We start from the raw sequence: 26,968 nt of genomic DNA on the forward strand, positions 1-26,968 counted from the left end.
AGTTGATAACGTGCACATATGCCGACAGCCCGGCCTATGCCGACGACTAGGCCGTCGGCATATATGCAAACCACAATTTTTTTTAAAATAGTCCCACCTCGCCGAGGGGAAAGCAATTTGACCTGTTTAAATAGTTCACTAATCCATACGTTACAAGCTCCGGTACTCATTAGACTTATATGAAGAAACGGACAATTACTCTGAAACTTTCAGTGCCCGGGCAGCCGGCCCGGTGCCCGGGCACTAAAGGTTTCAGAGTGATAGTACGTTTTCAATGATGAATACCGGAGTTTTTAATCAATTCAATTATTACATTTTTAGATTTTTAGTTTACTGTCTGTGTGGGACCCGGTACCCGGTGCGATGACCGTGACACCGGGACCCTGGGAGGTTAGGCGCTACGGGGGCCGTAGGGGGTAGCAATGCCACTGGAGCATCGCACCGGGACCTCATACATGCCGTATAGTGTCCTGGCATGTCCAAAGAGGCGGCACGCGTCTCCGGGGTGTGCCCCCTCACACGGACAGCACCACCACCGGCACCTGGAGGGGGGAAACGGACGCGTTGGGTCTACATGGAGGGGATCTTACTGTGGGTTTGGCCCGGATGTTCCTCTAAAGTGTTCGTATGGGCTGACCTAACACGACCGGCTGGATAGTTCCACTAGTCAAAACCCATCCGTGCAAAGTCAAAGTCAAAACCCATCTGTAGCGTTTGACCACGGGATCTAGCCCTTTGACTTTGCACGGACGGGTTTTGACTAGTGGAACTATCCAGCCGGTCGTGTTAGGTCAGCCCATACGAACACTTTAGAGGAACATCCGGGCCAAACCCACAGTAAGATCCCCTCCATGTAGACCCAACGCGTCCGTTTCCCCCCTCCAGGTGCCGGTGGCGGTGCTGTCCGTGTGAGGGGGCACACCCCGGAGACGCGTGCCGCCTCTTTGGACATGCCAGGACACTATACGGCATGTATGAGGTCCCGGTGCGATGCTCCAGTGGCATTGCTACCCCCTACGGCCCCCGTCCCGCCTAACCCTGTAGCGTTTGACCACGAGATCTAGCCCTTTGACTTTGCACGGACGGGTTTAGACCAGTGGAACTATCCACCCGGTCGTGTTAGGTCAGCCCATACGAACACTTTAGAGCAACATCCGGGCCAAACCCACAGTAAGATCCCCTCCGTGTAGACCCGACGCGTCCGTTTCCTCCCTCCAGGTGCCGGCGGCTGCGCCGTCCGTGTGAGGGGGCACACCCCGGAGACGCGTGCCACCTCTTCGGACATGCCAGCACACCACCCCGCATGTATGAGGGCCCGGTGCGACGCTCGGGTGGCATTGCTACCCCCCACGGCCCCCGTCCCGCCTAACCCTGTAGCGTTTGACCACGGGATCTAGCCCTTTGACTTTGCACGGACGGGTTTTGACCAATGGAACTATCCACCCGGTCGTGTTAGGTCAGCCCATACGAACACTTTAGAGCAACATCTGGGCCAAACCCATAATAAGATCCGCTCTGTGTAGACCCGACGCGGCCGTTTCCCCCTTTAGGTGCCGGCGGCTGCGCCGTCCGTGTGCGGGGGCACACCCCGGAGACGTGTGCCGCATCTTCGGACATGCCAGCACACCACCCCGCATGTATAAGGGCCCGGTGCGATGCTCGGGTGGCATTGCTACCCCCACGGCCCCGTCCCGCCTAACCCTGTAGCGTTTGACCACGGGATCTAGCCCTTTGACTTTGCACGGATGGGTTTTGACCAGTGGAACTATCCACCCGGTCGTGTTAGGTCAGCCCATACGAACACTTTAGAGCAACATCCGGGCCAAACCCACAGTAAGATCCCCTCCGTGTAGACCCGACGCGTCCGTTTCCCCCCTTCAGGTGCCGGCGGCGGCGCCGTCCATGAGCGGGGGCACAACCCGGAGACGCGTGCCGCCTCTAATTTGGACATGGCACCACACCACCCCGCATGTATGAGGGCCCGGTGCGACGCTTCGGTGGTATTGCTATCCCCCAAGGCCCCCGTCCTGCCTCTTCAGACATGGCACCACACCGCTCCGCATGTATGAGGGCCCGGTTAGACAGGAGGGTGTACCTGGGGGGTAGCAATGCTGCTAGGTGTTGCTTTGGGCCCTCCTACGGTTGTGAAAGCGTGGTGGCTAGCGCAGGCACCCGGCACGCAGCTCCGGGGTGTGCCCCCCATCTCCGGCGTCGCTGTGGGGCACGGCGCGGCGGCAGCAACGTCTGTGAGGGGGGCAATCGATATACCATCTGGGTATGTTTTTTTGTGTTAGACAAGGCACATTTATGTTGTGAAAAAACAGGGAAAAGTAAATAAAAATAAGTAAAAAAATAAAAATAAATAAAAAAATAGAGATATGCCGACGGCAAGGCCGTCGGCATACCTGCGCACATGGCCACGGATCGATGACGTGCCTAAGGGCGCGGATCGGTGATGTGGCAACATCCATGGGCCAGACCTATGCCGACGGCCAGGCCGTCGGCATAGATTTGCCACCCCACGGACAGGCGAGCGACGCGGATCGATGACGTGGGGGGCGACGCGGATCGATGACGTGGCGTCTATGCCGACGGCCGCCGTTAGCCCGTCGGCGTAGATTGACGCCGTCAAAAGGCCGTCTCCGTCCGGGTAGCCGGGCCCACGAGCTATGTCGACGGCCTTCTCTATGCCGACGGCCGCCGTAGGCATATTTCTATCGACGCCGACGGGGGCCGTCGGCATAGATTGATATACGCTGACGGCTTTTCTATGCCGACGGCCTGGGCTGGGCCTTCGGGATAGGCCGATCTATGCCGATGGGGCCCGTCGGCATAGGTTCGGCCGTCGGCATCGCCAGTTATTCTGGTAGTGAAAGGAGTGACTGAAGTCTCTGTCTTCTGATTTGATACACTGGGACAAAGAGGTCTTTGGGAATGTTAAAAGAGAGATTTGCAAATTGCAGAAAGACCTGGCCCTGCTACGCGCGATCCCAGGGCGGACGGGACCCTCACATGCAGAGACAAAGATCTGCGACAGATTAATTGAATTATTTCACAGGGAGGAACTTTTATGGCGCCAAAGGGCCCGTATTGAATGGTTGGCAAGCGGCGACAAAAATACATACTACTTCCACATGCGAGCGAGCAGTTGACGCAGGAAGAAACAAATAAAAGCTCTACTACTTCCCGATGGACGGGTGACAGAGGATGTACAAGAGATGGAAGAGTTAGCTACATATTTTTATAAAAACTTATACACATCCGAGGGAGTGCATGATATGGATCGGGTACTAAGCACGGTTCCGGCCAGAGTGACGTCGGAAATGAATGAAGTTCTTAATGCAGCATATACAGATGAAGGGGTAAAGACAACATTGTTTCAAATGTTTCCGACTAAGGCTCCAGGGCCGGATGGGTTCCCAGCCCATTTTTTCCAGACACACTGGGATGTTTGCGGTGCAAAGGTCACTAAGGCGGTCCTCCGTATCATTAATGGCACTGAATCAGCAGAAAGCATCAATGGCATAGTTTTGGTACTAATACCGAAGGTAAAGAACCCGACCTTATTGTCGCAATTTAGACCAATCTCTTTATGTAATGTGTTGTATAAGATCGCTTCAAAGGTATCCCCATATCTTTTCTTGATAGCAGCAGAGGGCCTTTCGTGCCTCCTAAAATCTATTGACGAGTCATCTAACTTGAGTGGTATTAAGGTGGCCCCCACGGCACCACCGGTAAACCATTTACTATTTGCAGATGACAGCCTGGTGTTCTTCAAGGCTGGTGCTGATGGGGCACACGAGGTTAACCAGTTGTTGATCACTTATTGTCAGGCGTCGGGGCAGAAGGTAAACAATGATAAATCTTCCATATTTTTCAGCAAAGGATGCCCGGAGAGCATAAGAGATGAAGTTAAGAATATTCTACATGTGCCAAATGAAACACTAACTGCAAAATATTTGGGCATGCCATCTGATGTAGGCTGCTCAAAAAACGGTGCTTTCAAATATTTGAAGGATTATCTTTGGAGTAGAGTGCAAGGATGGATTGAGCAAACTATGTCTAGTGCAGGGAAAGAGGTCTTGGTAAAGGCAGTGGCCCAGGCGGTCCCAGTATACTCTATGTATTGCTTCTTGCTGCCACATGGCTATGTGAGCACCTGAACATGTTGATTCAGAAATTTTGGTGGGGCTGCAAGGATGGGAAGCGCAAGCCAAGTTGGGTATCTTGGGAGGCAATGACTCAACCAAAGGGTATGGGGGGTCTTGGCGTCAAGGACTTCGAGCTGTTTAATCTAGCCTTATTAGCTAAACAAGCATGGCGTATCTTACAGACACCAGATTCCATGCCAGAAACGTGAAGAGCCGAGCCTTCCAAGAAGAAGACTTAGTCCTCCGAGTGGATCAGCAGAAACCACACAAGCTCGCTCCTACTTGGGAAGGCCCCTTCATAGTCACCAGAGTCCTTCACAATGGAGCATACCACCTCTACAATGTCGATCGCCAGATTGATGAGCCACGAGCCTGGAATGCGGAGCTACTCCGCCCCTTTTATACTTAAATTCTCGCTCGGATGAGATGTAATAAGAAAAACTCCTGTAGTTTATTTATCAAAGACAAGAGCGTTATAATTTTCCCAGTGATTATTATTGTTTTTTGTTTGCGTAAGAAATCCCCCAGTGGGTGGCTTAGCTGCGAATCCGCTTTGCCTAAGTTTGTAAAAACAGTTTCCTACCGAGTGGCGAGCCAGCCTCCCACTCGGGGGCTTAGCTGCGAATCCGTTTCGCCTAAGTTTGAAAAAATCCTACCGAGTGGAGAGCAGTCCTCCCACTCGGGGGCTTAGCTGCAGTCCAGTACTCGCCTAAGTTCTCTAACTTGGAGACTTAGCTGCAGTCTGGCACTCGCCTAAGTTTGAAAAAATCCTACCGAGTGGAGAGCAGTCCTCCCACTCGGGGGGTTAGCTGCAGTCCAGTACTCGCCTAAGTTCTCTCACTTGGAGACTTAGCTGCAGTCCGGCACTCGCCTAAGTTTGAAAAAATCCGACCAAGTGGAGAGCAGTCCTCCCACTCGGGGGCTTAGCTGCAGTCCAGTACTCGCCTAAGTCCTCTCACTTGGAGACTTAGCTGCAGTCCGGCACTCGCCTAAGTTTGAAAAAATCCTACCGAGTGGAGAGCAGTCCTCCCACTCGGGGGCTTAGCTGCAGTCCAGTACTCGCCTAAGTTCTCTCACTTGGAGACTTAGCTGCAGTCCGGCACTCGCCTAAGTTTGAAAAAATCCTACCGAGTGGAGAGCAGTCCTCCCACTCGGGGGCTTAGCTGCAGTCCAGTACTCGCCTAAGTTCTCTCACTTGGAGACTTAGCTGCAGTCCGGCACTCGCCTAAGTTTGAAAAAATCCTACCGAGTGGAAAGCAGTCCTCCCACTCCGGGACTTAGCTGCAGTCCAGCACTCGCCTAAGTTCTCTCACTAGAGACTTAGCTGCAGTCTGGCACTCGCCTAAGTTTGAAAAAATCCTACCGAGTGGAGAGCAATCCTCCCACTCGGGGGCTTAGCTGCAATCCAGCACTCGCCTAAGTTCTCTCACTTGGAGACTTAGCTGCAGTCCGGCACTCGCCTAAGTTTGAAAAAAATCCTATCGAGTGGAGAGCAATCCTCCCACTCGGGGGCTTAGCTGCAGTCCAGTACTCGCCTAAGTTCTCTCACCTGGAGACTTAGCTGCAGTCCGGCACTCGCCTGAGTTTGAAAAAATCCTACCGAGTGGAGAGCAATCCTCCCACTCGGGGGCTTAGCTGCAGTCCGATACTCGCCTAAGCTAGTTTCGTCGGGGATGTGATGATGCGGCCATATGGGCGAAGGTCAAACAACCCCCCTGAGCTAGTTTCGTCGCTCATTGATCACACAACAACGACATGGAATCAGGCCAGGCTCGAGGAAGTTTGTCTCTCGATTGACATCACTGCTATCATCCAAATTCCTCTATGTACTTCTAATATACCCGACAGTTGGGCATGGAATTTTGAAAAAGGTGGCTCTTTTTTAGTCAGATCGGCCTATAGGATGATGGTGATACCAAGATGAGGAGAGGAGCCTGGGTGGATGAGATGGCGGGCTCATCCAACTGTGATAGAGATGATCATTCATGAAAGATTTTGTGGAAAACACAAGTTCCAGGTAAAATCCGTATGTTTTTATGAAGGCTAGCGCGCCATTCTATACCAACGGAAGATGTCAGGGCCAATAGAAATATGGCAAGCTCGACTACATGTAGACTTTGTGGCGCGGAGGACTCATGGCGACATTCGATGCTTGAGTGCTCGATGGCCAGGTGTATCTGGGCACTGGTAGATGGAGAGCTTGCTAAACATTTGTGCGAGACAACAGAACCAAGTGCCAAACAGTGGCTTTTCTCTATGATTGATACACTGTCGCATACAGCCTTTGTGAAATTATCAGTCACACTATGGGCAATATGGTGGATTAGAAGAAAAGCTATTCACGAGGAGATCTTCCAGAGCCCTGCTTCCACGCATCAGTTTATTTGTAGCTTCATAAGGGAGCTAGAATACATGCCGGGCAAGAGCACAAAATCAACAACAACCAGCAATGAAGTATCCACACGGCCTCCAGGTTTTATGGGGAGTTCTTCATTAGTGATTTATGGAATTAATGATGCTGCAACAATGGAAGCTATCGCTTGTCGTGAGGCCCTTTCATTGGTGGATGATTTGATGTTACAAAGCTTCGTAATAGCATCGGATTCGAAGCAGATAGTGAATGATATTCAGAAGGTAACCAATGGTGCTTATGGCACCATCATTGCTGAGATTAAGAGTAGGGCTTTAATGTATAATTGTAAGTTTATTTTTGAAGGCCGAGCTGCTAATAGCGATGCCGATAGGTTAGCCAAGTTTTCCAATTCTCTTGATCAGGGGGGACATATTTGAATGATCCAACCCCATGATCCCTTTGTAATGCCATTTCATGTGGACTTGAGCAATAAAGCTTGGTTATACCCCTAAAAAAACGCAAATTTTATCATTTTCAAATAAATAAATAAGGGTAGTGCTTCTGTTTACTTCTTACGGTTATTGTTTCTCATATTTAGACACACAAGACGTCACTTTGGTGTGCCTCTACATCATGACTTTACACGTTGCCCCTGAGTCTGTCTTCAAATCGAATTCCCAATGCATCTCACTCCTCGGATGTCACTCATTGTCCTAGTCATTTTTGCTCTGCTCCTACACGTGGCCATTCTCCCTCTAGCTCCTACACATGACTGACGCACGTAAACTATTTATTTATAGATGGCCAGTGAATGAACATAGTGTGTGTGGCTATTCCTCTTCCGGGCTTCACATGCCCACTATTCTAGCCATTTATTTCTACGGCGGGTGGCATTTTTTTTAACAGTGAGTGGTGATGTTCTTATGTGTCTCGCTCACTTAGGACAGCCATACACCAAATATTGTTATCAAAGCAGGACAAAGCAGTCAAAGTATAGTGGAGCAACAATAAAGCTCTTCCTGCTTTTATTGAATTTTTTTTACAGGAGCGTGTTCTACTACTTATTATTCGAAGTTACACGTGTATAAACAAAAACATATTGGTGTGGATTGATTTCCCACTCGGACATTATACTAAACATCTTGTGTAAGTCAACAATTTTTTTTTCTTATTCTAGTTTTTTTTATAAAACTAATGCAATGAATGTGAAGTCACAAAACCAAAAGAACCAGAAAAACATTGTTGCACTCTGTTTGGCTAATAATTATCTTGACAAACTAAACTACACACTATTTATGTACAAGGAGTATACTGAAATCATCACTGCAAAGATCGATGATGTATGCACGAGTCTCCTTGCACTAGCAAACTTTTGGTTGACCACATGCCTCTTCTTTCATTTTGGAGAAAAGGAAAATAACATATCATGAAACTACGGTAAGTTAAATAAACCATTTAATCCTATAACTGGACCATTGGCCGAGTTTAAATTTTGACCATAAACTCGAAACGTGACACTCCTTAGCACATCACTTGTTGCCGTGGGGGACTGCAACAACGACTCAGTTGCGAAAACTAGTCTAGATAATACATTGCTCCCGAGCCATCTGATTAAAATCGATCCGACGGGCACGGAACCTGTTGACGTAGGCGTTGTTATCGGTTAGGTGATTTGAATAATTTCCCTTCTCATATTTAGACACATAAAGACGTCACTTTGGGGGGGGGGGGGGGGGGTAATAAGACATCACATTGGTGTACTTGGTTCAATTCGTCTTTCACTTGAATAAGAAATTTTCCAACTCGACACTCCTTAGACTAAATTGCACAAAATCAGTAGCCATGAGCTCGAGTGTTACTACTCGTAGCATTGGAACACAACCACAGATTGTGTCTCGGACATCTTACACAAATCCAATTCCCAGTGCATCTCATTCCCTAGGAGACTGCACTATCCGACCACAGGGGTCACTCATTGTGCTTATCATTGTTGCTCTCCTCCAACAACCGATTATTGTCCCCAATGCAACTACATGTGGTTCCGCTGCACATGGAAGCTATTTATTTATAGAAGGTCGGTCGAATGAATGTAGTTTGTGACATGGACATCATCCATACATCAAACTTCACATGACCGTTGTTGTTCAATAACTATACTGCCATTTTCTAGTGCGCATGGTGCATCTACTCTATAAAAAACCCTAAATCGAATGTTATTATTATTATCAAACTACAACAAAGAGCCTACACCAATTGAAGAAAAATGGGAAATTCATGTTGTTTAAGGGACAAAGTAAGATACTATCTTGATGTGTGTGTGTGTGTGTGTGTGTGTGTGTGTGTGTTGCTTCCGATATAAAAATAGATGTGCTACTATACCCTCTATTTAACTCAACAAATTATTTGAATACAAAATACTGAAGAGTCAATTCATTATTAAATATAGGAAGATGATCATCAGAAGGAAAAACATAGTCACTTTTTGCGGGTTTTCATGGCTGGTCTCGGATAGGTCCTATTCGGAGTCGAATTTTCATGGCTTGTCTCGGATCTTCTATCTGACATAGTTATTTTTTATTGCTTTTGGTTAGGTCAATATTAATCTTCATGAACTAATGATAACATTCCTACAGGCAGAAGACAGTCGATGTTATTGGTCTAATCACCATAGGCGGAAGACGGTTTATAATTAAACCCCCTTCCACCAATGAACTATTGCTTTACCACATGTCGATTATTTATTTAGGACCTGAAAGCTGCATCACGGAAATACGATTAGTTAAGGAAGTAGCTTATTCTTGAGCCATTGACTATTTTTTTAATCTTAAATTTGGTCTATAAACTCTAGAAAATGACAAACTGGACCTTAAAAGTTTCAAATCAGATAGATTTGGTCTCTCAACCCATCCATGGAGATTTGGCCTACAATGTGTTGGTTAATTCGCTTGGCCAACTCAGACAGCTAAAAACAGATAATAAGACTTTAAAAAAATATAATGCACACATACCTAATTGAATATCAGTATTAATATTTTTAATAAGGAAAATCCAGAACTAGTTTAATGAAAAACAAAAAAGGTTATACAAAGCATGTGGATTTTAGGAATAGGGGGAAACCTGAAAATTTTGATAAATGAATTTTTTTATCAGAAGTATTCTAGAAAAAATACAGAATTAGTGAGAGCTAGCAAATAATTTGTGAATCATAATTCTTCTTTCTGACGAGACCCCACAAATTTATAAACTTTATCCATGTGAAAAAGAAACACTGGAAAGTTCAGATGGCCAACGTTGGATATCACCTAGGGCAAATATTCTACCAATGTATCTAGGATGACGCACTCAAGGTATATGCCCTACTTCGTTTATCATTGGTGCGAATGCCTGAGCATACAATTATTTTGCATCAATTCCCGGTGCATCGTATTCCCATGGATGTTTTCACCGTGTCTTCCTTGACATTAGGAAAGCTCCACAGATGTTCACGGTGCATTATATATGTATATACAATCTAGTGGCACTTCATGTTTGTCACAATCGCTCCCACGATCAAGCGTCCCTCCATATATTCAGTCACATTTGATGATTTCACCGTGTCTTTGTTGACATTAGGAAAGCTACTAGCCTTAGGCACACCACGGGACGATAGGTACTGGCATATATAGGAACACCACTCAACCACTCGGCGGTCATAGACTTGAATGAATGTATTACCTATCATTTGGGTACTTTTTTATCTTGTGAAAAGTATTTTGTTACCCTGCGGAGAAACCTCGTTAACACTCTCTCTACCTAATCCGACAAACAAACACACCAAGCATTTTCAGATCAACGACAAAAGAAAAATTCCAGGTTGATTCTAGATATGACATAGTACAACCAAGCAGAGCCAAAAGTACTTGGTGGTTAATTGTCGGGTTGCATCACAGCATCACCAACATCCCAAATCCTCAACACCACCTGGCCTCCAGCATCCCCATCAGCATTACTCTGACTCTGGTGACCATGGGCTTGAGCTTGCAGCACACCCTTGTTCCACCCTCTCCTTCTCAACCCTGTTTGTAGTTTCAAAAACCTGTCCAATATCTCAATTTTAAGCGTATTCAACAACTTGTGAATAAAGAGGAACAAAAAGGTAGATCTTAGCATCGGCAACACTCCATACATTTCTTACAGGAAAAGCCTGGCAAAAAAATCTGAGATGAAATACTAGTGATTAAATTAAACTACATGGACTAATGCATGTACACAAAGATAAGTGAGTCCTTTAAAAAAACTTAAAGCTATAAAAACAATTGGACAAGAATTGACGGTAGCTTCATGTTCCAGGACTTCATAGATTTATCTAGTATGGTATTATAATTAATTTCTACACTGAAGGAGGAAAAAACTCAGGGGTCCCAGTAGAAACAATCAACAGACTATACTCTGTGTATCTTCAGTCATTTAAACCACACGTAGTGCTCTAAAGAGAGGCTCAATCCAGAGCGACCACCTAGGCTAAAGTTTAGTATTTTTTGTGGGTTGACTCCATTCAAAAAGCAAGGTTTCATTTCCCAACACTAACTAGTAGAATGCCCGTGCGTTGCCACGGGCTTTAGAAATATTTTGCTGAAGTTACGTAATGTTAAATTTCACAGGTAGAGACAATATAACACAAACACCATTGCATAATACTTGAAATCAAGAGTCCCCTCTCCCCTCCCTCCTCCCGGGTCGCCCCGCGCGCGACCGGGAGGAAACCCTAGCCACCGCCGGCAGGGTCCCCCTCCTTCTCCTCCTCTGCCTCGCCGCCTCTAGAGGGCGTGGCCAGGCGAAGCCTGGTCGGCAGCGGCAGCGGGGGTATCTTGCCCTCTCGCGCAGCAGGCTCGGCGCGGCCCAAGGCGGCTGGGCCGGGGTGTTGCGCTAGACGGCGGGCATGGTAGAGTGCCGGAGCAGTGTGCGGCGGCGGCATGGTGGCGGCGTGGCGGGCGGCGTGCGTGGGTGCACGCTTGGGGGCTGGAAGCGGTCAGGGCTCCGCTGGATCTAGCCCTCCAAGCGGCGCGGGCCGTGGGTGGCTCGGACGGCGAGCGGCCTCCTCCGTCGTGGCCATCTTGGCTGCTGGAGGGGGCAGCGCAATGGAATGGTGGTGGTGCGCCTTTTTCCCCCTGCTGCTCATGGGTCCGTGCTCAGCGACTGGTGGCGTGTGTGGCCGGCCGATGGGGGCTGGGGTGCTTCAGGGAGGGAGGTAGGGGTGCTTCCCGGCCTTGCCGTCATGCACGACGGTGCCCTGGTCCTCGGTATGCATCCTGGCTCGTCGTCGCTGACGGTAGTGCCCCCCCCCCAGATCTGGCCGGCTCATCCCTGATCTCGTCAAGGGGCTCGCTTTGGGGGTGGAAGGAGGGGCCTTCTGCCCCCTCATCGGTCGGTGGTGGCTATGGGCTGTGGTGATGGGTGGAGGTGGTCCTGGATGCCGGGCCGGCGGCCTAGGTGGTGGGAGCTGCGGTGGCCGTGGGCGGGGCGAGCGGCTCGGGTGCTGGCTAGCGGCCATGCCCGTGAGGGCGACGTAGCGGCTAGCTTTGTACGTTGGGTAGTGGGGGTGGCCGGCCTGTTTTGGTTGCGCATACCCTATTCCGCCGGTGGATAGTGCTTACCAGGGTGAAAACTTTGTTTGCCTTCGGCCGACTGACGGCGGCGGTGTCTGTGGGCATCGTAACCTTCCTGAAGGCTCCATCATGGTTGTTCTTGATGCTTCAGGACGCTCCGGGTGAAGACCATGATCCTTTGGATCGGGCAGTGGTGGCGCTACGGTGTCGTGATCTTCTTGAAGACGCCACTTTCGAGGCCCCGATCCATCGATGTTCGGCTGTTCCTCTTCGTGGTGTCACATCAAGGGCTTCTTCGAAATCTAGCGATGATTTATCTTCCAACCTATAGTGTGTTAGGTTCTGCTTGGAGTTTGTAGCTGTTCTGCAGCACCTCTGTATCCTGCCCCGGGTGTGTGTGGGTGTGTGTTGTATGCGGTGGTTTGTGGTTGATCGATGATCATTGCTTTATATATAAAGCAGGGCGGAAGTCTTTTTCGGCAATAATTAAAGTCTATGTGAGATGATATTTCTAAAACATCATTAGAATCCATCATTTTTTGATCTCTGGTGAACAAAGTGGAACATATAAAAAGTCAGACTAACACATTTTTTATTTGCAATAAAAACTGGATACTGCTAATTACATATAAATATATAAACATATACAAATGATATTTTATACTCTCTCTGTACAGATATATTTTTCGCTAGGAGTTTCTAGTACTAAGTTCGCCACGTACAATTGTTTTTGCTTTTTCCAAAACTACCCTCCCACCTCGTCCACTCTCTCGCTCACTCATCCACTCTCTGTCTCGCTCAGCCGAATCCCTCGCCTGCGTCGCCGGCGCCTCTCCCTAGCTCGCGTCGCCGGAGCCTCTCCCTCGCCCGCGTCGCCGGAGCCTCTCCCTCGCCCGCGTCGCCGGAGCCTCTCCATTGGCTCCGTCGTCGTCGCCAAGATCTAATTTTTATTCTCCGGTGGCTGATTTCGAGTGCGTCGACTCGATCTGCAACGGCCTTCCTCCACTCCAACGCCGTGCGGTGCGTCACCCCTTCCTAGCTCCCTCGCTGGTGCTCATCTGGACTTGATTTGATTCACCCACCCCCGTCTCTTCTCCCTCTCTGACCCCGTCTCCATTACCAGGACGACGCCATGGAAGGGCCACCATGACCAGGAGCAGGACGCCTTGGAAGGTTCACCCACAGCAGCAGCTACGGTCCGGTCTTCTCCACTGACAGGGATATGGACATGGAGGTCCGCCATGGAAGGCCTGGAGCTCGTCATGGAGGGTCCCTCCTCCCTCTTCCCCTCCCTCCACTCTGTTGGTTGGTTGGACGGAAGACCACCGCTTGTCCGGCTATGCTTCTTCTGCCGCTGTTCCCCTCCCACCATTGTGCCAGAGACGTTGTGCCAAGCACGGAAGGTATCACCCTCCTCCCTATTTGCTTGCTTGCTGCAACTTATCTTCAGAGATGATAAAACTGTAGAAAACTGAAACTGCAGAAAACTGCAGGAATCCTTAGAGTTCCTTCTTCAAAAACTTTTATTCTGGAGCAGTTTGTACAGATTTTTATGTACAGTACGCAAAATCATATGACTGCTGAAAATGGACCGTCGTATATACCTGTACAAGGTTGGGGGAGGAACGGTCAACGTTGGTGTATTTTCAGTTTGTACTGTCATAATTTTCAGTTTGTAAAACTGAGAAGTGTATTTTCCATTTTGAAAATGAGATCTGCTTGCACTATCATACAGTAATTTTCAGTTTGTAAATGACTGTTAATTGATGGGTTTCTTCTCTGGAATTAGATTCGGGCAGCCGCCTCGATCCAGAGTGTCATCGTGCTTGTAGAATTGTAGCCGTTCCTTCTTGTAGGAATGGAGCTAAGCTACCATCCCAGAAATGCAATTACTCTTTACGCTGTTTGAGAAGAACCCATTGAAGCTGTAGCTTAATACAGCACATTTTTACTATGCTCCTCTACTATTGTACTACCATGTAATCACTTTGCATTGCATTGCTCCTTTTCCTGTTGCTAGCCGAGGTGTCTGACAGTTTTTTTGTTGCTGAAAAATTCAGATCATGTGTCGTTTGTCAAGGAAATCGCTGTGATTGATCCCCCGGAGCATCTTATCTTTTTGTTGAATGTGCTTCAGGCATGAGGCATGACTTCACATATCTGAGTAAGAGTTTTCATTTCCAAGGATTCTTCAGTCGTGCCAACAGACCCTTTGTCATGCAAGTTGAAATAATCTAATAATTATTACAGTTTTAGATTAGAGAAGAGAAAGATCCGGAGATTTTCATACCTAGAGGAACTCGCCTTCTTGATGCTCCTTGCTTACATGAGGACAACTGGGCATCAAATTATAGCTTGTTCCAGTTATATCATATATTGCTGTATGGAGCAGCTCTCCTTCCTTTTTCCATCAAAAAGATGTCAAAGATCAGAACTTACTAAAACATTAAATTATCGTATTAATTAAATGAAGAACTTATCATCGCTTATACGCCAAGATTAATTACCACAATAAGGAATTCACGGCGTACACACTAACATCTCTACTATTAAAGTGGTAACGGTGAACAGATAACAAAGTTTTTTGTTCACTTATTTCTCACTGAAAAATAATGCTTTGGTCTTTCCTGTTACTGATTTGGTCCACATGCACTTTTTTCCGGTGCTTAGCTCTTCTTGTATGCTTTAATAGTTTTTACAAATACTAAATTCCATATATTGGAAGTTATGTACAGTCTCGATACACTATTTGCAGGCCTAATATATGGGAGTTCGAACAAGTTGGATGAATTTCTCCATTCCAGTTTCTCTATGTTTACCCAATGCCAAAGGTAACCAATATTAGTTCTGGATGCGTGAAAACAGTTTGCCGTAGACATTATTAGAGAACCAACGCTAACACATTTCTTTGATAGGCAGTAACCAGTAAATAACTTACGGCGACAGTATAATACATATATGTACAGGTATGCTCTTATTATTCCAGGATAAAGAATTTGGTTGTTACCAATCTAATAATCAAACAGTGTAACAATGTTATCAGCTAGCAACTGAAACTATGTCACAGTTTCATTTGGTATCACACTCCAGTGCTAGCCTAATGCTATTTATAAAATCCTCGCAGCCAAACATGTTGCCTTCTCAGTCGGCTGGAGCTTCATGTGGGTTATTTTATTTGGAATCCTATTTGCCGGGGTCGGATCATATGCAGTGCACAAATACAGTCTACAGTCTACAGGGTAAACATCTCTACTCATTTCAACAGTAATGTAATATTGATCCTCTCACATGACGCTTATACTATGGTATGGTTCAGTTTTCATTGTCTGGTCAGCATATTAAGACTGCTATTGTATCCATTGTTACACTACCCTTTACCAGATTATGAGCATGGACGATTGTCTTCATTGCATGAACAGGTTGATCACACATGTGGGTACTTGTTCGATTGAATTAAATCTTTTATGAAATACAAATAACAACTTGGTCTGCTAATAATCTTGTATGGCAACTTTTCCTTCGAAATTCCTACATGATTGAACACAATAATGTTTTCGTTAATGCCATATACTTCACAATGCCTTAACCTTACACCAGGAAATGAAATTTACAGAACTTGTAAATTAACTATATATTTTTTAGAGAAAACTGGAATATATTCCAGTGGAGTTTAGTTTTACAACAATGGAGTGACCGTGGAAGTGTGCAATATTTGTGCAGGAAAACAAAGCCGAGTTTAGATGTAGTAGATGATTTATTACAAAACAACAAAAGAGTAATATACATAAGCAAACACGCAAAACGAAAAATAATGCACATACAGCAAAATTTGGCAACTTGCAAAGTCTTAAATTCGAGGCAATATTATTAATACTTGACTTGTAGTATAAACATAATAAAGTTCAATTGCTAACATCGAAAGATAGAGATCTGTACAAGAACGACACCGAAGAGCACCAAATTATATGTAGCATAAGAGTAAATCCTCTGTCATATCTAAGAGCGGACTTCAGCCTGTAAGGACTTCCTTATAGACGATGTTCTTCATCGAGGTCTGTAAGGACAAGGCAAGTCTTTTTCGCTTCTTTGATTTACTGCTTTGCTTCTTGCCATTCTCCTTCTTCTCCTTTTCAATGAGGATCTTTATGTTTCTCTTCACGGTGGCTCGACACAATGCGACATAGAGTTGACCATGAGAGAACACCGGATTAGGTAGGTACACGTCAACAATCGGAATCGTCTGTCCTTGAGCCTTGTTAATCGTCATAGCAAAGCTAAGCCTTATAGGAAATTGCTTACTCTTGAACTTGAATGGAAACTTGTCGTTGTCGGACGAGCATAGGGGTATTCGAGGAAGCAAAACCCTCCTACCCGCGTGTTGTCCAATCACGATTTCTGCGTCGATGGCGTTCCTCTCGAAACCTCGCACCACAAGCCTCGTCCCGTTACACAGACCATTAGCCGGATCAATGTTCCTCAGAAGTATGACAGGGCAGTTGAGCTTCAGTTTGAGTGCATGCGGAGGCAGACCGTTGGGAGTCAATCCATTAAGGAACTCGGGAGCATAGTAGCCATATGGATCGTCCTCTGCACTGTCAAAGCTATGGTAGATTACTTCTTCTCCCCGAAAACGTTCTACCATGCGTATGTTTATCTTGTCGACGTTGTCATTCGTGGTGGAGAGGATTGCGCGAGAAGTCATGTAATTCGGATCGGACATGTTGTGACCTAGTCTCGGAAACACATGGTCAATCAGCTTCTCCAGGTCGTCACCCTCGCCCGTAGACGGCACACAAATATCTTCAGGGAGTCGTATGTTTCCTTGATCGTCAACTTCCTCGGTGCCATTGCCTACCCTTAGCAAGTAATCTGCAAACCATGTTGGTCACGAGCCTTAGCTGGCGCATACCCTTCCAGAGATGTGAACTTCGGAGGGTTGCATCGATTATCTGACCCCGGGACCCTCTCCTGACGACCGGAAGCACCTGCCTGAAGTCCCCGCCAAACACAACAGTTTTACCTCCAAAGGGTCGGTCCCGTCTTCCCATGATGTCACGCATGCTGTTGTCCAGTGCCTCGACCGCCTGTCGCTTAGTCATGGTGGCCTCGTCCCATAGTATCAATGAGGCCATTCTCAGTAGCTTGGCGGTCCCACTCTGCTTCGTGAAGGTGCATGAGGCGCCATCGTCGCAGCTCAATGGGATCTTGAACCTAGAGTGGGCAGTCCTACCTCCAGGCATGATAGAAGCGGCGACGCCTGACGTCGCGGTAGCGATAGCGATGTTTCCCTCGCTTCGAACCTTGGCGAGAAGCACCCTGTACAAGAAGGTCTTCCCTGTACCTCCCGGGCCATCAACAAAGAACACACCCCCATCACCGCCTTCAACAGCAGCTAGTATCTCATCGTATGCAAACCTCTGCTCCAAGTTTAGCGACGATGCCAATTTAGTGTCGTTGATGTCAAAATCGATGTTGGATTCCTCGATCACTTCTCTGGCCTCGCCCTCGGTTGGGTCGAACGCATCGTCAATGCATGGAAGAGCGAAATCAGCTATGTCTTTGCCCATGGACTACAACATGCCCCTAATGTCAAGCAACACCATCTGTTCCACCTCAATCAGGCACGTGTGTGATCGCCGATAGTCATCAGACATAGGCTCGAAGTGCCTATCCCATAAACCACGCACGTCGCCTGGCTCACAGTGCACCAAAATTGTTGCGAAGAGCCTCCTGAGCGAACATGGCATCGCCCACTGCTCTGCCTCGTTAAGACAATCGTCGAGCGTGTTACCTGCCTCGATGAGTCCCAACCTTTCGGCGGCCTCTCTAAAGCTCCCGCATAGCCTACCGTCCACGATGAGAAGGTCCTCATAGGATGTCTTGCCAGCAACATGGTTTAGCAGCACACGCAGATAGTATCGCTCCCCCTCGGCAGGATTGGCAGACACAATTCGACCTATCTGATAACGCTCCACCCGCTCTTTCCAATACTTCTTACCCTTCTGCCATGTGAACCTTCCAGGAAAATCCTTGTACAATATATTCCTAGCCCACGGGTGTTTTTGGTTAGCTTTGAAATACTCTGTCAACATGGATTTGGAAGCATTCTCAAAGGCGACTACCTCGGTCAAGTGAGCTTGCTCATTGAATGCCGCCCTGTGCATATTCGGGAGATGAAGAGGCAACTGTAGGACAGGCGGGTCATTGGCACACAAGGGGAAGCCAAATATCCTCCACATCGTCTCTGGAGGAGTAACCCACCTCGCGTCTACGTATCTTTTGATCTCATCAATGTTACCATCGGCGTCGGGCTGGTCGATGCTGAAATAAGCCCTATCATGGCCCTTGTATATGTACTTGTAAAGGTATTTGACGGCCTTTATGCTGGAGCAAACCTCAACGTTGATGTGGCAATTGAACACCCGCAGAAGGTAAGGGTTATACGGCACAACCCATCTGTTGTCCAACATTTTACCTCGGACCTTAGCCTGCCGACCATCATCTCGACGATGATAAACTGGGTATGAGTCCTTGCTCTGTGCCGTGTTTTCATTGAACGGCCGCGGGTATCTGCACTTGCACTCGTTCTGTTGCATGCACACATTTTTGGGGTTGAGAGCACCGCATGGTCCGTGCATCATATGTTTCACCACCAAGGCATGGAGTTCAGGATACTTCTGCTTGTCTGGGAGCTCGGCAGAAATGAGTCGATCATACTGCTCCGGAACGACAAGCTTATAGGCAGAATCCATGATCAACAAAAAGTGTGCGTGGGTGAGGCCCCTCTTCTGGAACTCGACTACGTATACATATGCGACAACAACACCTAGGATATTCTTCTTGAACAACAACTCTTTCATAGCCTCTAGCTTGCCATGGAACACACGAGCCACGAGATCAGGTCGGTCTTGTGCTGTCTGACCAGGAAACAACTCATTCGCGATCTCTTCCCAGTTAGGGTTGCAGGTCATGGTCAAGAAGATGTCAGGCTTCCCGTAGGTATGGACAATTGCCATGGCATCCATATGCCTTCGCTTCATGTCGCGGTCGCCACCTGGGTACGTTCCAGGGAGCACTATCCTTACTCTAACAGTGCTTGCCCGGGTCTCCCCGGATGTAATTGCATCAACAACTCCTTTATACAGGTCGGCACGGATCTTTGTTTGGTTCTTCCTATACCATTTCAACCTACAACTCTCACTCTTGATGTACATGTCGACCCCCCATTGCTGGAGCAATCGTGCTCCACAGAGTATGGGATTGAATATCCCAGGTCGTGTCTGCAGCATGTAACAGTAGTAGTCTCTCACTGAGACGCATAACCTGCTATTCCCCTCTGCAGATGGATGAGTAGAGCGGAAGTTAGAATTCATATGAGAACTGCACAATACATCAAAACGACAGAATACGCATACGGCTTACCTGCATCCTCATCCTCATCATCATCATCACGTCCCCTTCTTGGTTGTTGCACAACCGGCCAAGGGACATTGCGTTTAGGTAGTTTTGGGTGCCAACTGAGCTCCCCCCTTGGGTAGAAGAGTGGGTCATACGAGCCAGCCGTCACATGTATACTGTGCCTCTGGTTGTCATTCCCGCAAAGTGTAATCCTACGATCGAACCTCTTCGCTAGGTCAGTGCCCTCCACCCAAATTGCAGCAACCTCAGATGACAGAGGTCTATTATACTTCCGTTGGTCTAGTCTTTGGTCAGTGTTGAGGTCTATCCTGTAATCGTCGAGGTTGTCCCTGTGTGCACCCAAACTCCTAAACTGCTGGGAGTACGGGTTTTCCCTGAGTATGTGCACTAACTTTCTGACGACATCCTGGTCTAATTGCTCGGTGGCAGCCTTGCGATGGGTTAGGCCTGGGTCGTCGTCGTAGAAGTACAATTGTAGATGCTCTGGACGAGATGTTGGCCCGAAGGAATGAACGTTGTGGTAGATGGTGCCGTGCGCCCGGAACGTGTACACCCCAGACTTCATGTTTGTGTATGTTTCATCGAGACTGACGCCCAGGGTTGTGAAAGAGAAGTGTCCGTTGAAGAACCGTATGTTCTCCCGAAAATGCCTAGAGTCCGCATCAGTGCTAGACCAAAGCCTCATGAGCTCCGGGATGGGCTCCGGTTGCTTCAGCTCGATCTGCCCATTGCGACAGCAGAATCCCGGGGCCTCGCTGACAAACTTTTTGGCCTTACAGTGGTCGCAGTTCGCGGCGTGCTTCAGGATGTGTGTGTTGGCTGGGAGGTTTGAGTACACATAGTCAAATGGATCATGGTCGTCATAGTTTTTGTGACTTGAGTCTTCCAATTCGTTGTGCTCCATGTCATCAGCATCTGAGCCTGCAAACAATGTTTCTAATTAGTGTGATACCCCCAACATGTGGATCACGCTCAAGCGGGTGTACATACCTTCACCAGCAAACAGGTAATATTCATCGTCAAAGAGGTCGTCAGGATTGGCATTATCATTCATGAGACCATTGAGGTAAGCGTCCATGTCGTCTGCTGCCAAACAACACAAATGAGGGTTCAGTCTCAAGGGACGCAAGGAGAGTAAGGATGGGGGTGTTACCTTCAGTTCTGATCGTGTACTCGGGCATGCTAGATGAGGTTGAGGCAACGTGTGCTTCAACTACGGTTGGTTGTCCCGTTGAGCTAATTTCCGGTATGGAGATGGACCTGACGGTTCTGGTCTTCACCCTACCTGCAAAGCTTTCATTACGACGATCTAGCAGAGCCTTCCTCTCACCATGTGGTACATGCGTACATGATTTTCGCTTGCCAATTTCCTCCTGATGCTTGTTCATCACCATACTTCCCTTGCAAGCTCGCTCTCTCGTCCTATGCTGAGCTCTGTACTCATGCCTTTGCTCATCAGCTCCATTATCCGATATTGTTAGCGGATCACTGGTTAGCTGGTCGACACTTTTCAGGTGATCATCGATTTCGACTGGGTCGTCATCTACAGCCCCGTCACCGAAGGTTCTACTTAGGTAGGCACCTACAACATTTTTGAGTTGTCATAAACAACTGTTGAATGTTTACAAAATGAAAGCTGGTTGCTGATAGGATAAGTACCATCGGTTTCGGTGTTTCTACTGTATGCGGGGCTCTTGGTGACAGTAGGAGCACGATCAATTTGTTCACCATGGGATTGTTGCCTAGGATCCAACATGAGGATATTATCGTCCATCGTACTGCTACAGTAGACGGCTGCACCGATACAGAGCAAGTAAATATTTGTTTAATGCATACGAACATAAGATGTGGAGTACACATGCAAGTAAATATTTGTTTAATGCATACGAACATAAGATGTGGAGTACACATGCAAGTAAATATTTGTTTAATGCATACGAACATAAGATGTGGAGTACACATGCAAGGAATACCGTAAGATTTGAAGGTGTGACCGCTCGCCGTAGCTGAGGTTGCTAAATCAGGACGAGGCATCGCGATGGATTCAGCACACGGGGTGTTCCGGATAGCTTTCTCCCGCTGTCGGCGCTGAGCACTCATCTCCCCTTTCTGCTCTGGTGTTAAGCTATCTCGATGTTTCTGAGCCGTTTCCCGTCTTTGCGTGTTTACTTGTTCCTTCTTCTTCTCATAAGCGGCTCGCCTCTTTGCATTTATAATATCTAATGTGTCTGTGTCCTTCGGTGTCTTCATCTCATAAGCTGCTCGTCTTTGTGTGTTAAACTTATCCTTTTTTTCTTGGTACCCTTCCTCTTCTTTTTTCTTTTTATAAGTTGCTCTTATCCGTGCATTTATGACATCATTTTTTTCCGTTGATAATGTCCCTTTACGTTGGCCCTCACGACCCCTCGTAGCTGGACCTGTTGTTGTAGGTCTATACACATTAGCATCCTAACCAGAACAATCAAGTTCAAAGCTCTCATGGTTGACTGGAGGTACAACAGTAATACTCCCTCCGTCCCAAAATAAGTGACTCAACTTTGTACTTATTTTAGTACAAAGTTAGTACAAACTATATATTATTTTTGGGACGGAGGGAGTAGTATTTACCTCTACAATCATGCACCGTCATGACTGCAATATATTAATTATATACCAAACCAGATTACGAGGAAGTGGTCACTGAGGTGGATTAAATTTTTGTTTGGATGTTTGTAGAAAATCAAAGGAGGTGTGAGTTCGGAAGTAATACCTGGACTACCTATGGGGAGTTCTATGGTTGACGCAGAGGGGATTGTTGCTTCATGTATAATCAGGCCGCTCAATAGTTGTGGGTTAGTAAGAAAGAACATTGAAGGCAAATTACTAAAAACATTACACAAATTCCATATACCTGGACCCTCTTTGGGGAGTATATTAACATTGGTGTCTTCACCAAGAGCGTGTTGGAGGCCATTTGTCGCATCCATCTGTCACTGTCGGTCTTCCTGCTGTTTCTTCTTCTGATAAGATTCTCGTCTCTTTGTGTTCAACTTATCCTTTTGTTCTTGGTACCCTTGCTCTTTTTTTTTCTTCTTATAAGTTGCTCTTCTCCGTGCGTTTATGACATCCCTTTCTGCCTTTGATAAGGTCCCTTTACGTTGGCCAGCACGGCCCCTCGTAGCTCCATCTGTTGTTGTAGGTATACACACATTAGCATCCGATTTTGAACAGTAATAGTATTTATGGATAAAATCATGCACCATCAGGGTTGCAATATATTAATTAAATACCAAACCAGATTACTCGCAACAGTCCCCTCTGATTGATTAATTTTACCTCTTCATTATATTTAGAAATTCAAAGGAGGTGTGAGTTCGGAAGTTATACCTGGACTACCTTTGTGGTGTTCTATGGTTGACGCAAAGGGGATTGGTGCTTCATGTATAATCAGGCTGCTCGATGGTCGTGGGTCAGATGCAACGGCTTGCGAAAGGGATTGTTCAAATTAGTAATCACCAATATCGAAGGCATCTAAATATTGCTGATGAGTTATACCTGGAATCCCTTTCGGGAGTTCTATGGTCGAGGGATACGGGACATCTGCTTCACGAATAAACAAGCCACTCGATGGTTGTGGGCCAGCTCCAATGGCTTGCGAAAGGGATTGTTCAGATTAGTAATTTAACAATCACCAAATACCAATCAATTATCAATTCAATATACGTGGACCCTCTTTGGGGAGTCTATCAACATTGGTGATATCACCAAGAGGTTGTCGGAGCCCAGTTGTCGCCTTCATTTGTCGCTGTCGGTGTTGCTTAGCAAGATTCACCCTTTCCCAACGAGAACCAAACGGGGTCAAGTCGTTTGAGGACATCACTGTCATAGACAATTGTCATTGGCAAAGCAGATCAATAAGTACCGTATACTATATTTAACGCACTTTAATCTACATTGAACAGAAGTAAAGTAAGTTGTTGGCATGTTTGGTACAATAATGATTCTCTTCAGTTTTTTCTGTCCAATAACCAGCTTTGTCATCTAATGCATTGCTTGTTACAGGTTCCGTAAAATGGCAGCGGGTAGAGTTCTTGTCCTGCACAAAGGAAGGTAACTAACCTTGTATTATCTTTATATATGCATGATTTTGGTGGAGTCATCAGAACAATTTGAAATGCATTGAGTTGTGCAATGGATTAACTACTTTGATTCAAGTTTTCTTCTTCCTAGGCTGGTCGAGATTAAGAAAAGCAAAAAAATAAAATAAAATAGGAGAGTAGAAATCACACAGAAAAGCATAGAGTCAGGGGACAACATGAAAATGTTGTTTTGGCCTGGCAGCATCATCTCGTCCTCCATTTGTAGTATTTTTTCTCGGACAAAATCTTATTTCTCATACGCCACTGACCTGACAAACTTGCTTGGAGTTTTGGCTCCAGGGAGCATGTACTCCCTGGTGAACAGTAAATAGAAAACAAAATCCTGTAGATGGATCTTGTTTTGTAAACACAATAAATTTCCAAAATCCTGAATTTTTTCGGTAGACCTTCATGTTAGTGTAACAAGCGTGCTTGCCAATTATTTCGGTCTACTCCTTGCTCTTGCTTTGGTGTCATCACTCAATTTCTCTCCATACAGTTTCACCCTGTCATCACTGTACTATCCATGTCATTTATTTTTGTATGCATTGGTAACGCTCATATGTATATATGTGCTCCTCACATATTTGGATTATGAACTACCAGACCAATCAAATAAATGCATGGACTCTTACCTAAATACAAATAAATGGCAGGGATAGTTCCATCAGTATATGCTTGAGGAACACTATGTTTGACCACCAAGATAGGTTTGTGCCAAGTACTGATTTGTGATTTGTGACAAGTACTGATTTGTGACAAGTATATATACAAACTGAAGATAGTTCCATCAGTATATATAGAAACTGAAGATAGTCAACTAAGTGCATATAAGTGCATACTGGATTCCATATCAATTATCTACCACAATTATTTTAACAAGCTCTTGATAATTAAAAAAAGGAACACTATGGAGCTAATCTAAAACTGCACAATCATATTCGTGCTGCTATTATTCTGATAGCGTTGCTTGTTGAATAGAAAGCATGTATAAAACAAATTATCCTCTTTGAGCCATGTTCTTGGTACAGGTTACTTCGGTAGAACGTCAGAAAAATTATAGCCGGGGTTAGGATACCTCTCAAGAAGCAACGGCATGGCTTGACACAGTAAGTTTTCGAAAGGGTTGAATGTATACATATGTCAAGGCTTGCTATGCATTGGTTGTATACTTAAAGCAGTTGACTACTTATACTTTCAACAGGTATATGCCTCGGTAGGACACAAGAACAGTCAGGAACATGTACTAATCGGACGAACAGTTGGGCCTATGTCACACCAGTCTCTTCCCGCATTAGTTCTTCCAGAAGTAAACTGTGTATAGGTTACTAACCTGTGGCTCGCTCGCAGCCGCGCCGGGACCCGTGTCTCGCTCGCAGCCGCGCCGGAACCTGTGGATCGCTGGCACCCGTGGCTCCCTGGCAGCCGCGCCGGCACCGGGGGCAAAGTTTGAAGAATCTGGCCTCGCACACCTGATCCGACGGCAAACTTTGAAGAAACAATTCAAATCCACATGATCCGAATGCAAACCTGGAAGCGTGGAGAATCAGGCCTTGCCCGCCCCGATCGGAAGATAGGATTTGAAAATTGTTTGTTGTCTATGGAAAGAGTAAAAATATTTGATTAAACTGTTGTTTATGGAAGCTTCTTGTGACGGGATTTTTCGATATGATTCCATATGAATTGATTTGATTGGTGTCGTAAATGGAAGGAAAGGATGGAAGGTTTGTTGTTTTATATGGAAGGGGATGGAACGTTTGGGTTGGTTCTTGTGATGCATGAATGAAAACCGGTCTCGGTTCTCGGTGGGAGGAAAAAAATCGGTGGGAGGAGGGATTGCCTGGTGGGGAGATCGATGGGATGGTGGGAACAAACGAAGCGAACGAACGACTTACGTACTGAGACATTAGGAGTAGAGATAATAGTATACAAGGTCTTAATTGTTTGTTGTTAAATCTGTGCTCTTATATACATAACAACTTTGCCATTTGACACACTGAAGAACATAATTAAGCTTTAGAGAGATTGGGTTGAAAGAAAAAAAATGGTGAGGAGATGGGTAAGGAGATTGGACAGACAAGAAAAGCTCAGCCCAAGCAGGGCTCTTCGAAAAGTAAAGCAACAGAGAGTAATATGCTGGTTGAACAAAACAGGCGGGAAGACGGTATATTTGACAAAGTATAATAGGTACTCATGGACATGGCTTCACAGGTTTTTTAGTGATCTTGTGAAGAGTAAGGGGTCATATGTAACAGTTTACAAGGCTAAGTTCCAGTGAAAGTTTCTACACCCTTGAAGGCTGCGGGAACTCAGCAGCTACGACATGAGGTACTATATATATTAATCCCTTGAGAAAATATTTAAGCTCACTAATTTGAATTTTGCTCATATCAATACAGTAGACACATCAGTGGTGGCAACGATTTAGACCTAACAATGACCAGATAAAAGTTTTCTGCTTCGATACCCCCTTATATATATCTATCAAAAGAAATGTGGACAATCAGTTCTGCTTGACTGGAATAGATGTTCCTGCTAAAGTAAAATAATCTAAAGGTGAACTGGTAGCAATGTCCTGATTTGAACTGGTAGGCGTTCTACATTGGCTTGCCGTAAAAACCATAATAATTGTTGCGATCTTGTGATTCGTACAATTCCATGGTGTCTTAAGAATGCTACTCATGTCTCAGTGTGTAAGATCCTTCCTTACTAATCTAATTACCTTGAAATGATAACTAGAACATACAAACACACGAATCACTGCTACGTTCCTAAGCTGATGTCAAAATACTAGTACTTCACTAGTTCCATTCTACATAATTCTAGCAACAGCAGCTACAGCCATGTGCAAGCAACAAGATCACAATCACTGGCTTCTTACATGGTCTTAATTTAACTTACTGATTGTGCAGAAACTAAACGTCTTTAATGCTCTTGCCACCTTATCCGTAGGCGTTCTTTTGGCCGTTTAAACTCTCTAGATACCGTATCTGCGTGGCCTGAGCCTCCGAGCTCGTTTCGCTTGACTGTGACTTGTTTGTTACGCTGCCTATGATGTGGGCTTTATTAATTTAAAGCCGGAAGCGTCTCCGTTCTAAAAAAAGATTAACCCCAGTTTAATCTAGATGATCATATTACAGAACAAACAGAGCCATAATCACCCTATTTCTGAGCAATATGTGATTAACTGTTGAGGAGCAGCATAACCTCAATCAAAGCCATCCCCAATCCTCGACACACTGGTCCGACCTGCACCATCCGCATCTATGGGCTCATCAACTCGCAGCGCATCCATGCCTTGCTGCAGCCTCTCCTTCTCAGCACCTTCCTGAGTTCCTGCCC

The 26,968-nt window shown here is 46.2% G+C and overlaps 1 long non-coding RNA gene across 4 annotated transcripts; it reads left to right on the forward strand.

Moving 5' to 3' along the window:
- Positions 1 to 12,862: 12,862 nt before the first annotated feature.
- On the forward strand, positions 12,863 to 25,344 carry LOC123131740 (uncharacterized). Of its 4 annotated transcripts, none has more exons than XR_006464315.1 (9): positions 12,863 to 13,109; positions 13,213 to 13,492; positions 14,150 to 14,253; positions 14,340 to 14,920; positions 15,009 to 15,055; positions 15,214 to 15,328; positions 23,550 to 23,597; positions 24,658 to 24,735; positions 24,831 to 25,344. It is a non-coding gene; the product is annotated as an uncharacterized lncRNA (long non-coding RNA). The 4 variants fall into 4 exon arrangements; XR_006464314.1 differs by having other exon boundaries at positions 14,845 to 14,920; XR_006464316.1 differs by having other exon boundaries at positions 14,150 to 14,920; positions 15,005 to 15,055.
- Positions 25,345 to 26,968: the final 1,624 nt, after the last annotated feature.

The sequence above is a fragment of the Triticum aestivum genome, chromosome 6A (genome assembly GCF_018294505.1).
Source record: "Triticum aestivum cultivar Chinese Spring chromosome 6A, IWGSC CS RefSeq v2.1, whole genome shotgun sequence".
NCBI classification, from domain to species: Eukaryota; Viridiplantae; Streptophyta; class Magnoliopsida; order Poales; family Poaceae; genus Triticum; species Triticum aestivum.